We start from the raw sequence: 17,125 nt of genomic DNA, 5'->3' as shown, positions 1-17,125 counted from the left end.
TACCCACTACTGTTATATGAACATTAGAAATGAGGTGGATTGACATTAATGTCCCTAATTCTCTGGTTTTTCTCGTCTAATTTGTCGATTGTTATCCTCTTGCCAGATTGTCTTGGAGCAATTTTGATGTAGAACTTTCATTTAAACCACATTTCAGCTATTTATTTGTTATTCACGGCACATCACATTTCTGTTTCTATACCAGCTTTTACACATCAGCCACACTTAATGTCTTTTTGTTTAATTTTCTGCTCAGCCTCTTTGATGTGCAAATTGAATATCTGCATAAAAACAGGTCCATGGAAACAGACTTTACGGGTGAGTAAGTGGGAATTTGCAATGACTTCCTGTATCAGTGCATTATTAATACCACACCTCTGTTGTTCTGCCTTAAATCTGCTGTGCTACACTGAATGAGGCACCATGTAACATTTTTTTCAGTTTGTCTCCTTTTTGTGTGAATTTTATGTTTGACCATGAAGAAAGGGTGTCCCTGGGTGACAACAGCTCAGTTATACATAGATTTTTTTTTTAATGTGTACACAATGCTGCTATTGACAGCATTTGTGTGTCTGCTTATGACACTATAGAGCTAATCAGAGAAGATACACAATGTTGCATTTCCCAGGCTTTTCCTAGTATCAGTCTCTTATCACAGCACAGCCACAGGTACACATGTTGTATGGGAGATGTTGCAGATTAATAGATACTAAAGATTTTTTAAATAAAGCAGGACAAACTGTCTATCCAGTCATAGCTATATCTGCTCTGACGATAGCTACCACTAATATCGGGAACAGATAACAAATTGCCACGTAAACAAGCCTCAAATCCTGAGCCAACACTGTCTCCAAATAAGTCCAACTAAGTCAGACAAAACTGTTTTCATTTTTTAGAGAAGAAAGGCTCATTCCCTCTTTCACCTCTTGCTTCCCTCTGCCGCTCTCCACAGGATCTGTTGCAGTTCAGTGCTTCTCTAATGATCTCCAGGCAGAACAGAAAGTCATCCATAAGCATGCACACGGCCATAGTCACACACTCTCTCACACATACAGACACACATAGATATCTTGGTATCCTCAGGGATAATTGGAGAGAGTTCTCTTAGCTCACTGAATCCCAGCATCCTGCGTCTGTGTCTGTGCAGCTACATTTAGTGCTCTCTCTATGGCTGCCTGTACGTATGTGTGTGAGAGCGAGGTGGGGTGGCAGCGAGTTGGGATAGACTTGACAGGTGTTTTTAAGGATGAAGTGCAGCAGACAGCTTGTCAGTTGGATGAGAAGTCAGTATTCTGTGTATGCATGGATTCTTATGTGTGTGCATGCGTGCATGTGTGTGTGTCGGTGGGTGGATGGGTGTGACATGTAAAGTGAAGCGTTAATGCTTGGTTGAGCATGTCGAGGGCCTCTACATGAAACTGCTCACAGCCCAGAAAGAGAAAGACAGAAAGATAGAGCAGGAAGTGGGAGAGAGAAGACCAAGGTCCATTATAATCCAGTAAAATAACTGTTAATCACTTTAAAGCTAAAGGAAAGTAAACTATATAAAATGTTGCCTGATTCTCCCTTGGCTAACACTTTCAGTCTTTAAATTATAATATTGCTGTTAAAAGTATAAGAGTCCAAATCCAATTCACAGTGATGTGAGCCGTACTGTATAAAATGGCCACTGACCGCAGCTCGCAAATAAGGAGGAAATTCTGTATAGTTAGTCCATATGTGTATTACCCTGGTGTTTTTAACCGAATCACTGAAATATATAAAATCATTAGGTTACTTGCACTCAAAAGAGCTTTAATCATTGTGGCTCATTAGCCACTAAACTGAGCTCGAAGGCAGTTCTCGTTCTCCTTTATATACTCACAGCTTTGTTGATTAAAGCAATGTTTTATCTGGCCATTATAACTTGGTCCTCTGCCTCCACATCACTGAAATTATATTCATTTTGCATTACAATAAAAAAAAGTCCATTACATCAAATCACACTTATTCTCAACCTTTTAGCTAAATATTTACATTCTCTAATATGTATATACTATAGTAGTTTTTATAATACATTCAGACTGCTTACCCATCCACAAGGTATTCACAGGAGAGCATGCACATGCTGCACATGAAGCTGTTTTATATGTGCATTTTACATGACATGAAAGATAATGTTTGATTGTGATCAAACATTAGAAACCAAAGCATTTCCCTTTGGTGAACTTCTCTGATGCTCTCTTTAAAGAACATAAGACTTTGTGCCCATCAGTACAAGAAAATGTCGGTGAAACTCTTTTTTTCTTTTTCTTCTGGCACTTAAAAACGAGCCAGAGTCAGGATCAGACTCCGATTGTGATCTAACCTCAAAACCCAGATGCTACCCTGAGGCATGTAAGCCTCACATACTGTGTATATACACTAATACTGATTCTATCCTCTTAATCTAACTCTTTCTGTTAAGTTGATAGTACGTTGTAATTAAAAGAGAATTAATATCGCTTATTTTCCTGTCTTTTTGAATTTTCTGCTATTTTAAAACATCCTGACACACACCAGCTTATCATACTGATGTCCCACCAGATTATTTTTGTATTAAAGCTTTCAGACAGTTAGATGTCTGATTAAGATACTAACTAAATCCTCCAATAAGCCTACAAAAAACTTGGCTCTGTCACACATGTTTTGATGTTTGATGCATTATACTGAAGACAATAAGCAGCTGTTATCAGTGTCATCTCTGAGTGTTTACATCAAGTGATTAATAATAAGATTCGACTGATCGTAAAACAATTTAAAGGCATACGCGAGTGTTTTATTACCTCAAAGGACAGAGATCAATAAATGGATTCAAGTGCTGCTTTTATACGCACATCTTCCAAAACAGTAAATGGCAAATTCCAACAAAAACTGACGTTTTCTCTGCATTTTACGCTGAAGGAATAATATTCAGTTGGCTGGTGATGACAGGGAACCAAACATGCACTGAGTAAGCTTTGGAAAACCCCCCTCATATTAGTCACACAGCATTTGAAATCAATCTGGCCCATAACTTGTCATCTCCCCAGATATTAGCCTAGTGAGCAATCAAATCCTTCAGTCCCAGTTTCAACAGCTAATGCCATGGTATTAGACTGCAGCCCACGTTTACCCCGCTCTGCCGATGGCGTCACTGCCAGCTCATTGTCAGACACTTTTCCAGCACAGAGAGCAGTGAAATCCCTGCCACAGAATCAGGGGAAACAACACCTACTTGTGGAAAGTCCCTCAAAGCCACCACATTATCTTCACAGCAAATATTAGTTTTTGTTAGAATAAATTTCTGAATCATTGAAAATGACAGGAAGGTCACCACAATGGATGGCATCAGTATACAACACTGTTATACGAACTACACATTGCACCAAGGAGTGTCAGTTACTGTGATACCTCTTGCCTTGATTAGCCCAAGCATTTGAATATGTAGTCAGTGTGCATGTCCAGCTTATATGTAGTACATTGCCTATATAATTACATTATCACCAGTAAAGTGATTGAGAGGATGATTTATCTTTTCTTTTTGTTTGTATGTTTTAACAATTTAACGAATGAAAAGTAAGTTTAACTATAAAAATCATATGCTCTAAACAGGCTGTTGTATAATGGCAATTATTTATAGAAGGGAGAAGCACGGAGTAAATCGAATGTATTACAATGTAGGACAAAAAAAGAGTTTTTGTGGCCACTTTGACTTGCAGGCAAATGCCAGTATCTCTAAAGCATATTTATGTTTTTATTGTATAGGTAGCACTTTTAATACAATTATTAAACATTAGAAATACTAGAGTTTAGTATTTGTGAGCCATTATGATCTAGCTTGTATTAGTTTATAAGTCTGCACCTCATCCTCCCATCCAAATATGGTTACATTTAGCTCTAAAAAACAAGATGGCAACAGCTAAAATTATATTCGAAGCTTCAAAGCCCAAAAACTAACATGTGACGTCACTGTGCCCATCTTTTAATTACAGTCTTATTTATATAATTTAATATACTAAGCGTTACTAGAGCTCTCATCAAATAGTTAAGAGCACTTTTTATTCATATACATATTAATGTGTCTGTCATGAACTTGGAAAAATCTGAAGATATCATAAGCATCACAAGCCTGCCTCTGTTCACTGTCTGTGTTCACTGTGTCTGTGTGTGTCACAATTTGAGCTTAATCACAGCATCTGTTGCTGTCATTGCTCTTGGATATAAACATCATCAATCACCAACCATAGTGACATTATATATTCGGGCTCCGATTTGTCAGATTATTGAAAAAATGTTATTGCATACACCCAGCATGCCATGAAATGTGGTTTTCTGGCCCTATTACAAAAATGATAATTCAGGTAATATCAGTTAGATCTTTTATCAAGATTATGAATGTGTCTGTTAGATTGGAGGGTGAGATTATATGTAACAATGTGGCAGTTTATAGCAGCCGTGCATTGCTGCTTTTGTCTTTTCCGTTACCTAAGATACTGTCTGAGTCACTGTTGCAGCTCGATGGAGATTTAGAAAGTGATGGCTATCAAGTGAAGAGGAGGTAAAAACAGCTATCTCAAATGTGTCCGACACCCACTCTCATCTACTCCTCTTACTAGAACTCCATCCTTTATCTTTACACTTCAGAGGAAAAAGAGAACAATGTGGTCTAAACCTTTGAGTGTTACACAGTGTTATTCTAATTCTTTTATTCCCCAAATGATTTCAGTAATCGATCCTGGAGCAGGAGCCTGTTGTAGCTACCATAGGGTGAGAGGCAGGGTGCACCCTGGAAAGACAGCCAGTCTGTCACGGGGGGAACACAGAGCGACAGACAACCATTTGCACTCACATTCACACCTATGGACAACCTAGAATCACCAGTTAACCTAACCCCACTAACTGCATGTCTTTGGACTGTGGGAGGAAGCCGGAGTACCCAGAAAGAACCCACACAAACGCAAACTCTCTGTACAAATGTGACAACAAGATGACTGAAAGAATAAGACAAGTTCACCATATTGGACAAATATTTTAAACCCGCTGAAGCTGTTGTGACGTCACCCTTAGCTAGATTTCACATTTCAGCAAGTTGAGGATTGAAGTTTGGCTAAATTTCATGCAATCAGATGATATTACAGTCCAAAATTATAATGCTACTTCATAACATGTCTCTCCAATAATCTACATTTCTACAATTAAACAACAGGTTTTTTCCAAAAAATTTGTACTTGTGCTCATTTTGGTTTAGATGAGCATCTTGGCTGACTTCCTTTGCCAACAGATTTTAGTAAGAAGGTGAAATATTGTACAACTCCGATTCCAAACAATTAGGTTGCTGTGTAAAATGTAAACAAAAAAAATAATGGAAAGTAAATCTCATAAACCCATATTTTGTTCAATATACAGCATAGAAACATAGCAAACCTTCAAACTGAGAAAGAAAGAAAATATGAGCTCATTTTGAATTTGATGGGAACAATACATCTCAAAAAAGTTGGGATATGGCCATATTTACCACTGTGTAGCATGCCCTCTTCTTTTAACAACAGTCCATAAACATGTGACAACTGGTGAGACCAGCTGATGAACATTTGGGAGATGAATACTGTCCCATTCCTGTCTGTTATAAGATTCTGTAGGTGAAAAGGTCTGGACTGCAGGCAGGCCAGTTCAGGATCTGGACTCTACTGCTACAAAGCAACAGTGTTGGAATAGACGCAGTGTGTCATCCGGATGTCTTTTTAAATTAGCTTTGTCCCAGAGAAGAGGGACGTGTTTCTAAATCATGTTAGTGTATGGATTCGTCTTTACATGATAGAACTTGTAAAGAAGAAGCCACACTGTGCTCCTGGATGATTAATGATTTCAGGAAGTGTTCCTGAACCCATGCACTGATTTCCACAATGGAATCATGCATATTTTTATTGCACTGCTCCTTGAAATCCAACAATCATGGTCATCTAATACTGATTTTTGGCCTTTTACTGCACTGTATAGGATGAGATATTCAAAGTCTTCACAATTTTACACTGAGGAAGATTATTCTGAAATTGTTCTACATTTTGTAGATGCATTTTTTTTTTGCTGATTGCTAAACTTCTTCCTACCTTTACTTCTGATAAACTGGGTTTGTGAGATTTGCAAATTATTGTATTATGTTATATTCACATTTTACACAGCATCCCAACTTTCTTTGGAATTGGTGTTGTACAAACATCTGATGCACCATGGGAAAACCAGCCAAAGCAACAGACTGAGTCAAACAATAATGAAATTTTAAAAAAAAACTAGGCTTTCAAATATTTATTGTATTTGTTATCTTAACTTAACTTTCTGCAAATATCTCTCTAAATTACTTTTATTGAAAAATTTCTGATTATAAAACGCAAATAGACCTGCACAGTATTTTTGCCTCAGTATCTCATCCAGCAAGGAAGAAAAGGGGAAAATCCCTACTCAGTCAGCACCACATGCCTAGGGGGTGTGACCTGGCCGGTCAGCCAGCAAAATTTTCCTCTTTAGTGATGCTGGTGACTTTCCCATCTTTAGTCTCAGGCGATAGCGCTGTGGGGATTACCATTTCTTGTAAATGTAATGGAGTTTTAAGCAGATTAATTAATAATAATCATTTACCAACATGCTACAAGTAAGTTTTTATCTATTTAGTATTACTATTACTATCTATTCATTACTGAATCACAGTAATTCAAAGAACGGGCGACAGATTAGTATGGTATATTCAAGGAAAAAGTAATAGAAAATCTAAACAGACGGATGAAATATGACTCTTGAATGTTAATCTACAATTTTTAACAATTTTAACAAACATATAAAGTAAAAAAAGTAATTCTGGTTTTACAGTTTTACATTCTGTGTCACGTATATTTAAAAGAGTTGTTTAACATGAGCACTAACAAAGGTGTTCTGTTAAATGTTCACATGTTTTAGAGAAAATTGGTTATGGTTCTTTATAACGATTAGTCTCATGGGTGAAACGTAATTTTTCCTCTGCAATGTCATCCTTTACAAAATGTATAGGAGAAACAGTATTTTCCGGTGACCAAGCAAAAGCTCTTCATCTCAAGCTTATGCTTTGTATTCACTTTAAGTTGCTCCTGTCTACAGCTTCTTGGCGCAGAACAGAAATAGTGTGCGTGTTTTGTATGTGTGCCCGGTTGTCTGTCTGCTGGCCCTCCACGTGTGCATGCTGGTTTATTTGCCATATGCCAAGGGCTCTTTGAAACAGAGGCACCATTATCCATTCATCAGGCCTGCAGCATGAGTGTCAGCCACTTTCCCTGATCTACAGTCTAATTTACACCTCAGACACCGGCTCTCCTCCCTCTCGAAGCCCTTGTTGACCCAAAACAGGATTCACAACTATAAATCTACGAATGCTGCACCACTGCTAAATCCAGCTGGTCAGTATGAGCCTCATTTGAAAGGTAGATGTTTTGAAGCTATGCACTAACCTAATAAAGTAGATCAATGAAACCAGAGGTGACGATTTAAAAGTTAGTATTTAGTGCAAATTTCTATTTTAAAGTTTAAATCAATAACCAAGGGGTTTTTCAGAGAAAATTGGGCTCTCAGAAACAGCAGCTACAGTAAGAGACAAGTCTTACACTTTCTTTTATCCCTTACTTATTTCTTTCAGCACTTGTATTGTATCAGAGCTGTAAGACCAGATATTGATTGTATGCTAAGGACTAATGGGTATGACAAAAGCAATACGAAAAGGCTTGGAAGAGAATGACAAAACATTAAGAAGCAAAGTGGATAAAGAAGGAACAAATGAGAAAAACGGGCATACTGACAACAATATTCTGAAAGAGCAGAAGAAGAGGTCGCAAAAGAGGAGGAATTAGGGACAAGTGATGACAGATCAAAACCCAAGCAATGACAGAATCGCTACTTGGTTTCAGTGTCTTACTTTGAGGAACATACATCCACTACAACTATAGTGAATTCAAATACAAGAGACAGTAAGCTAGTCCTGTTAGTATAGTGATTTGTTTTTGCATTTATTTGGTTAACATCGATATTATTGGCCAACAGGAGCTATTTGCTGATTTATCAGTATTTGCATTTATTATAGATGATACATGAAAATTTAAAAAGTAAAGAAGAGATGAAAGAAACACCCTTCAATTCTATCATAAATGTTGACATTGCATATTCTGTCCACCAGAGGGCACTCTGCACTCCCCTGTTGCTAACACGTTTGGAATGACATGAAGAAAACAACCAGCTGTTCTGAGAAGAGCTTGGGAGAGTGCACAAGAGTAAATAAATAACTACAGATAACAAATGTTAGGGAAATCCATTTATATTTTGTGTGTCTAAAAGAAAAATATCAGATGATACATCCAATTTTTAAAAGGCTAAATAACAGTACGGTAAAAGTCCAGAAATATCTTTCTGTTTACTGTTCATAAAATTTACCCATCACATTAAATAAAATGGTTACCCAGTGGATTCTAATATGGCACTAACAAGTCCAGTCCAACCATCTGTATATGAGGTCAGACTTGAACATCAGGATGCTGAAACTAGCCTACCGAATTGGAGGTCACTTTGAAAGTTACATTAGCACTTTTTCCATAATTAAGTTAAATTAAAAAGGGGGGGAAACTCTCACTTAGTACAAACACAGAGTTTAGGTTTGTTACCCAGCCCTGGCAGAAAGATTGGGTTGAATTACAGGCTTTAGAAACGTTAAAGAATAAAATCAGGACAGAGGTTGAGATAGTTTCTTCTCACCTGAAGCTCCGCAGGCTAAAAGTTCAGAGGCAAAACTAAAGAGGCAACACGCTGACAGAGAGAGGCAGGAGAGAGAAGGAGATGGACATCGATTGAGGTCCAAGAGCGTTCGGCATCCCTTTCTCTCCACAAATGAGTCTCAAGGTATCTGCCTTCTTCATCCCCTGATGCCTCCCTCCTCTCCCTCTCTCCGCCTTTAACCCCTGCATGATCAGGTCTGCTCCCGGCTTCTCTGCTGCCCACAGGAAATAATTATATCCATAGTGAAACTCTCCACCTATCTCTTCTGTCCCCTGAGAAGCACGTTCTTCCAATTAAGAGGTGTGCTGCATCTCTGAACTCATTCCTCTTTACTCCCATGGTGTCTAGATTTTGTAGTGTCTACTGATGGAAGCCAATTAAGAGGAAACGGCCTATACACAGGTAACGTATAGGTGTGGACTGAATTTGAATATTGTTACTGCTAAGTGTTGTTGACCGGTCTACAGCTTTTCTCAAACACTCTAAAGAATCTTTGTGGTTTATACTGTTTCTGACAATGCCCACCTAATGTGTGGTCACATAGCACTTTTCTTTCTATATGGCCTGTGGTTAAGTCATAATGAATGTGCAGTGTAATGTTGAATGTCTTCCCAAGGACCTAATTTATCAAGCAAAGGCCAACAGTGTCAAAGCCATTTCCTCATGAGATGCAGCCAAACAGCAAATAACTAAAAGAGTGTTTAATGTACACTGTGTGGCCATATGTACCTGAATTCCTTCAACCATCCAAGATAATGCAAAGTGTCAGGTCTACTATCCCTGCAAAATACTGATTTATCTGTATTTATGGGGTGCATACTTAATGGTTTTATACGGGAGCAATTTCAACACTGATGTGTCCAAATGACCCTGGAATATGCTTTTATCTGGAGCTCCAGTGTAACTGCAATTTCCATTTTCACTTCTATTTTTAAGGGAAAAAAAGGCTTTTTTGTAAGAAATGGTGATCATCATGTGAATTCCCTGCAGTGGTGCTTTTAGCTTTACTTTAAAATCCACAGACTTTAAATGGCAGCACACAGCAGCTATATTAAAACATATCGTGAATGACAGATTAAAGAGCATTTCTAGAATGTGCAGACTGGTAGCATACATGTATCCCCTGTGGAACTTCACAACCAGCAAACGTGCTGTAGTTCATCGTTCCAGTCTTGTTATTTTTGATCTTTCCCTGTACTAAGTGCTGTAAGCTTGCTGACACCTCACATACAGTACAAACAAACCCACAGACTATTTTTTATGATATATATGCCTCTGGTATTTGTCCTGCTGACGTTTATGGTATGATTACACAGCACCACTTCTTCTGCAGCAATAGTTAGCTTGACAACTATCCGGACACTGACAATTTCTTGCAATTTTGCATCTGTACAGCACCACAGTGGATTTAAAATCAAAGAATGTATGACTTTCATCTTTAAGGTGTTTAGCAAAAGTATTGCACTAGCTGTTTATAAATTAGAGCTGTTTGGGTTTGTTTTTTTTACTTGAGGGGTTGAAAATTAATTGGACAATTGACTGACAAGCAGTTTCTTGGCCAGCTGAGACCTATTCCCTTGTTATTCCATGAGAAATTAAGCAGATAAAAGATTGGGAGTTGATTCCAAATGTTGAACTTCTCTTTGGCAGCTGTTTGCTGGAACTCTTAAAAGGCGGTTCAAACAGTTGTTGATGCAGCTGAAGGAGAAGATCATTAGGCTGTAAAAAATTTTAAAAAAGGAAAAAAAGCTAAAATTAAGAAAAGAAAACCTTTAAGAGTGGCTAAATGAGCAATCCTGTACCCATTCTTAAAAAAAAATTAATGCACTGGCCAGCCCACAGCATCGCCTAAAGGCCTGAAAGACTACAAAACACAACTGGTTACAATCAAAAATTGTAACCAGTGGTTTTTGAATTGGGTCATTAGTGTTTACTGATGATGTGACTGCTGAGAGAAGTAGAGGGATAAATTCTGAAGTGTACAGGTCTATACTCTCTGCTCAGAGCGACCCAAATGCTGCAAAAATGATTGGATGCCACTTCACAGTGAAAATGGATAATGACCCAAAGCATACTGCAAAAATAACCCATGAGATTCTCAAAGCAAAGAAATATGATATCCCTCAATGCCCAAGTCAGTCAACTGATCTCAGACCAATACAGTTTTCATTTCTGTTATTAAGTACTAAATTCAATGAAGAAAGACCCGCAAACAAGCAGCAACAGCCACCTTCAGAGGAAACACAGCATTCAGTGATGTCCAAAGAGTATCAAGAAATGCTGTGATCAGTCACCCAAGTATTAAGAATAGTCCTTCGTTTGTGCTTTTAATTTTGAGCGTCTGAAAATGAGAGACGATGTACAAAAATATCTGTTTTTTGTTTAAGAAAAGCTGAAACTCTGAAGGTTAATCACATCTAGATTTAAAATCCACCGTGGAGGTGTACAGAGATAAAATTGCAAATATTAAAGGTCATTGTTCAAAACTATGTTGGCCCCACTCTTTGTGCCAAATTCTCAGGGTAAGCAGACACCAGATGTTGCAGTAGTTCGATGAAGTGGCTATAATAGCCATAATAATAGCACCAATCCATCTAGCAAGATTTAAACAACTAGACTGGAAGCACCTCCTGCCTCTAAACCAGATTTTCACACTGCTCCTGGTCAAAAGGAAAACTGGCAGGCTGTCACTCACAGTCTCACAACTCCAGTTTGAATGAAGTATGGTTATCTTTTTAGGAGGAATCCATGCATAGTCAGAGGAGTGAGGGAGGAATGATGTGATATCACACAAAGGAGAAATCAGACTTCTTAACCTCCCCAGGAAGCCACAGTACAGCATGCCTAAGCTGGTAATGCTCAATACCACGCTTGATTAAGGCCAGTGCATAATGCTGTCGGGAGTTTTAACCCTGCACCCAGTGAGACAGTTATGATGTAAACATGCCAACCATTTGGGCACATTAAACTCAACTGTTTGAGTTGTAGGTAAAAGTGAAAGTGGGAAAGGCAAACATGTTGGTAGAAATCTAAGTGTAATGGAGACTGTAACAGTATTGAAGTGTGTTTCAACATGGATCTATTTTTTGTTCTTTTTCCCAATAATATTTTGTTTTTTCAACAACATCACTGCAATTACTAAAAAAAGAAAAATGTGAAGCTAACTTGGTCATTAAAATGTTCCTAATAGACACTAAAATAGATAGAGGGAAACTATTAAAGTAAAAAACAATTGTATGACACAGATTAGGAATTAATTAAAGGGATTCTAAATGTAATTAGCAAGGGAAAAGTCAGCAAGTTTACCAGGAAAATCAAGGTTTTTTAGTTGCAGGCTGACGATGATCTGATGGCAGCTGTCTGGCAGCTTGCTGGATGAGGAAGAAAACTGCATTATGCAGACGTCTAAGAGCAGAACATACAGTTCAATTAAGAAGCACAGCGAAAAGAGATGGGAGGGAAAGAGAAGGGAGACAGTGCATGTAAACAGATGTTGCTGGTACCGCTTCTCTGTCTGGGCCATTATTACCACCTATAAAAGATTACAGGCATATAAAGGAAATTGTTGAAAGCACACACAAACAGTTTAAAATGTCACCGGGTTCTAATGACGAGGCACGGCATTATAATTTCACAGCTCATCACCTGACCCTCGTCACACACGGGTTCATCACAGGTTTTGCTTTTCTCTCCCTGTAAGAGGGCCACGCTTAAGAGAAAACGTGCTCAACACACGTTTCGCACACAAATAAAGTCAGAGTCGGCTCATGCTGACACGCTGTCAAATTCACCTCAGACTGTAGCAAAGGTGAAGGTCTTTTAAGTTACAGCATCAAGGTTTTGTGGATACAGGTGTAGTTAAATTAGGCCAACAACAGGGAGAAGACGCTCGGTGTGATCAAAGGCTAGACTGATACCCGTTTGAGTGCTCGACGTTGCGGGGACGAGGCGGATGTTTTTGAGAGACAAAAAGAAGAAATCTCATCTGAGAGTTTATCTCAACAGCAATTATGTCTGTGCCTCGGACAGAGATGGAAGCAGAGGGAAAGACAGGCAAAACTTAAGTTGTAGAGGAAAGAGAGAGCCAAGAGCATAAATACCAGAGGTTGAGTGAGACCTTGATATAATTTGAGTTTGATTAATGAAGAGGCAGTGAGGTGAAATGAACAGGAAATCAAGGAGGACAAAGCCGAATCCTGTTCTTTGATCTTCTAGTCTCTTCCAGTCAGACTTTGTGCACTCAAAGCAGCAGCGAGCGCAGTGACTCACACCTGTTTCTATAGCTATGAAACACAAAGGAAATGGAGTTAGGTTACTGGATTGTCACAATCACCGACTGAAGGAGGAGCTGATGGTGAAGTATATATACTCTGGCCCCTTAGATACATGTTACAGATACAGTTCAGTCAGTGCTCTGTACACTGTGATGGCGTGACCTTCTTTTATCCTCTCATGACCAGTTTGAGCTGCTGCACCATCAATGCACATACTGCCAATCCATGGTCACAGACAGTATTGCAGCTGCAATGACAAGGGTCATTTTGTGTGCTTTTTTATGAGACTAGATGCAGAGATAAGAGACAAACAGGAGAGGAAAATAGCTCCCAAAAGAGGAGCACAGCCCGCAATGAGCCAAGGGCCATGAATCCGATTAATAGTGTGATGTGAGAACTAATGCTACTGATGCTCAGAGTCGGGGTATGGATCATTGAGATAAGAGCCGCAGCTAAATGTGGAGGGACAGCCAATTGTAAATGGTCTGTTATCTAATCAGCCAATGAGGCGGAGTGTCTTTTATGAGCGACAGTGCTACAGATATGTCAGCACTGCCACAACCTCTCGGTGGAGTCTGTTTTAGGAACGTCAGAAGTTTCATTTCAAGGATTTTGCTAAGATCAGTTTTCTTCAATAGGCCATAATCAGGCCCAGTAAACATTTTGGCACTAACAAAAAGACAAGAGGCCAAACTAAGGGGGGCAGAGTTACAGAAGAACAGACGTGTGCAGAGGGGAGATAGTGGATAATGTTGAAGATGGAGCAGCCAAGCAGGCGGAAAAGAGGAAGACTATGGAGAAGATTCATGGAAGTAGTGCAGGAGGAAATGCAGAGGGTTGGTGTGACAGAAGAGGATGTAAGGGATAGGGTGAGATGGAGGCAGATGGTCTGCTGTGGTGCAGGGTGTAGCCGAAAGAAGAAGACGAAGAAGAAGACACAGTCCCTAATATAGATGCTGCTGGGAAGTGCTCTGATGTTTGAATGTAATCCTGCTGAAAATTTAAAGAAAAATAAGCTGTAGATAGAAAAAGATTTGCCTTTCAAGGGGGACTATTTAAAAAAATCCATATGAGGAACATTTTTCTTACAGATTTATGGCAGTTATTAAATTTTCTAGTTCTCCAAATGCATTAAAACTTTAAATATTTTAGTAATGCTACCAAAAATCCTTACATTTAGCTTCTTGTTTAATATTCCGCACAATCCTATGTGACAAGCAGCATTTAGATCCCTTTATTCTTGATTATCATTTGTACGCATATTTTTTTTAAAATGATGGACGACTTCATCTCCCACAGGCCACAGCGGGGCTGCATGTCAGCGCAGAGGGGAATCAGTGAGAGACCCCTGAAGCTCGAGACAAAATTCCCCAGTGAAGGTAACTAAAGAGAGACAGAGAGGCAGCGCACATGACAGCTTTTCAACAGCCAGAGCAAACTGACAGTAATATCCACGTGTTCTCACAGCAGACAGGAGACTGACAGCTGCAACTTTCATTTGAAACAGATGCACGGAAGTAGCATCTCACTCAAAGCCCAAGCAGGGCGACAAATATCTCTCCTGCACAGGCAATTTTTACCCCTAAATTGATCTCAAATGAAACCTAATCTAGACCGAAGTGAGCTGACAGGCATCTTCTGTACCCTGAGCACCAAACATTTGTAGCCACTGGTTTTCTTTTCTGCGCCTTATAACTCAAAAAGGAAATCTCCTCTGCATCCAGCCCTCTTTGCGTCTCCAGACAAGCACTTTATCTTCCTGTCTACAGCACAGCAGACTAAACACACTCTCTAATAGAAGGCGTTTTTTTTTTTCCTTTGGTCCAAAGCAAGCCTGTCTGTAGGCGACTAGGCTTAAATATACTGTTCCAATAACGTACTGCATCCATATACTTTATCAGCAATGACACAGAGACATAATAGGACATAAATACACAGGCGCACAGACTACTATGAATGGGTAGCCTGTCTCCTTTAAAGTGGTTTCTGGCACAGCGGAGGCAGCCTATAGGAGCTTAAAGCTTTGAAAAGGCGACCCTGAGTTACTGTTCAGCTAGGTCAAGGAGTAGGTTTTAGAGGTAAAAGCCAAATATCACACTTTTCCTCAAACTTTGTCACCTCATAGTTTCAGACACTAACAGAAGAATATGTGAATTTGAGTACGGTGTAAAGATGCAGCTTTGTGACTAACACATGGTTGTTTTGGATCACCTGGTTGGTCAAACGTAGGTGGAAAAGTAAATAAAAAATGTCTCTCATCCAGCCAAATCAGGATTACCGCAGGTTTTACTGGAAAGCTCGAACTGCTTGGATGCAGTGACGTAAAATAGAAACAATAAAAGTCATGAGATTTAAGGGACCGGTTGAGCTAACTGCGGTCGAGAGAAGACATCAGCCTTGTGATGCTGGCTCTGTGCAGACATGTGATATTAATTGAAAGACACAGCGAGTGCTGTCTGGCGTGCTTCAGAGTAAGATTCAGTGCATTTGTGCACTCGGGGTAAGAGTGAGAATAAGAAAAACATCATCCATATACCTCAGTGGGCACTTTTCACAGATATTCTTTTCATTATTTTGTACTCTGAGCTTTAAAGTCACCCAAGTGCAGCGATTGAAGATCAATACTGCCTCCTCCTGGATATCAGGTGAACTACTGCACATGCCAGAACAAAAACTTTTATCTAGTGGTTTAAAATTTAGTAAAGACTGACCTGGATTAAAATCTCATAAATATGATTGTGCAACAGATAGCTCGATTTAGGGGCAGGCAGTGGAAGTTTCAGCATGATTTAATTATGTTATTGGTATCACAAGGTTTCCTGTTGATTTGGTTAATATTATCAAACACAAACAAGCTCAACAGGCCTTAATTTTATCATAGAAGCCCACATTTTATCACAATAGTGAGACTTCACTCAAGCCCGTGTGTATGTTTTGTCTCTGTGGACAACTTGACTAATTTATAAAAATAAAAGCAGCAAAATTTAGAGCTGCTTGAACACTCAAGGAAATTATTGTAATCAGCACCTTCTTAGATTTGTTTTTCTCGCTAAAATGCTGCTAAGATAATCTTCAGCAAAGCTTCAGAGCGGGCTAACTTGATAGCTCCTAAAATTTGCTAAGGCAGTAAACATGGCCTCAGTAACATGCAGACATTCACTTCCACTGAGTCACCACTGAGCCTTTCACTCCCAGTGTAATAAACTGTATTTTCTATCCAAGCCAAAAAAAATTTTTTCTACCTGTGTGGGCTATGTTAGCTGTTTTTGAAATACCTACCAGGCTGTTTGTTTACAGACACTAAGCCTGGCCAACATCACCTTTCAAATCCTCCTGCAACCACACATGTGGTATTCGAGCTGGCTCGGCCTTTGGATGCTGATTTAAGTGAGTCACTTTCTCAGGTTTGTATGAACTCTGGTGAGACTGTTTATTGGCCGGCGGTCGCTTTTCGCAACCTTTTGCCAAAATGAACATGGATGTGCTGGAGCAGTTTCTCGCTTTGTGCCAGTTTAGATGGACTCTTGCCACCAGATCCATGGAGGTACATTGGTTTCCATAGTTACATCGTACTGGTTTAAAAACAACCTTTTAAGAAAGCCGTCCGAGCAGAAAAGCATTAGTTCTTCATGTGTGTTTAAACTATTTCCAGCACCAGCGTAGCTGAGCAAATTCCCTGCCCTTATTTTTCTTAATGCACTGCAACAACATGTGGAACCACAGTCCTCCTATAGGAGCAAGCTGTACCACTTGACGGCCATCTTGAAATGCCCCCAGGCACATATGTGGATAGTGATTTTGATGCATTGTTTAAATAAACTTCAGCATAAACTGGGGCATAATAATTGCATGTAAACAAGCACCAGTCAAATCTGCAAGAAAAAAAAATGCTTAAAAGGTCTGCACCTTAATTCAAAAATTAAAGTTTTTAAAAACATCAACCACCAAGTTTCTATTTGTGTGTCTCTCATAATGTTTCTTGTGGAAGTACTGATTTCCAAAGGGCCATGTACTTTTGATTTGCTTGACCTTTCAAAGGTAGAGGTTAAAGTCTGCTACCAAGCTGG

This window comes from Oreochromis aureus, linkage group 13, assembly GCF_013358895.1.
Source record: "Oreochromis aureus strain Israel breed Guangdong linkage group 13, ZZ_aureus, whole genome shotgun sequence".
Taxonomy (NCBI): Eukaryota; Metazoa; Chordata; class Actinopteri; order Cichliformes; family Cichlidae; genus Oreochromis; species Oreochromis aureus.
This window is presented reverse-complemented; position numbering follows the sequence as displayed.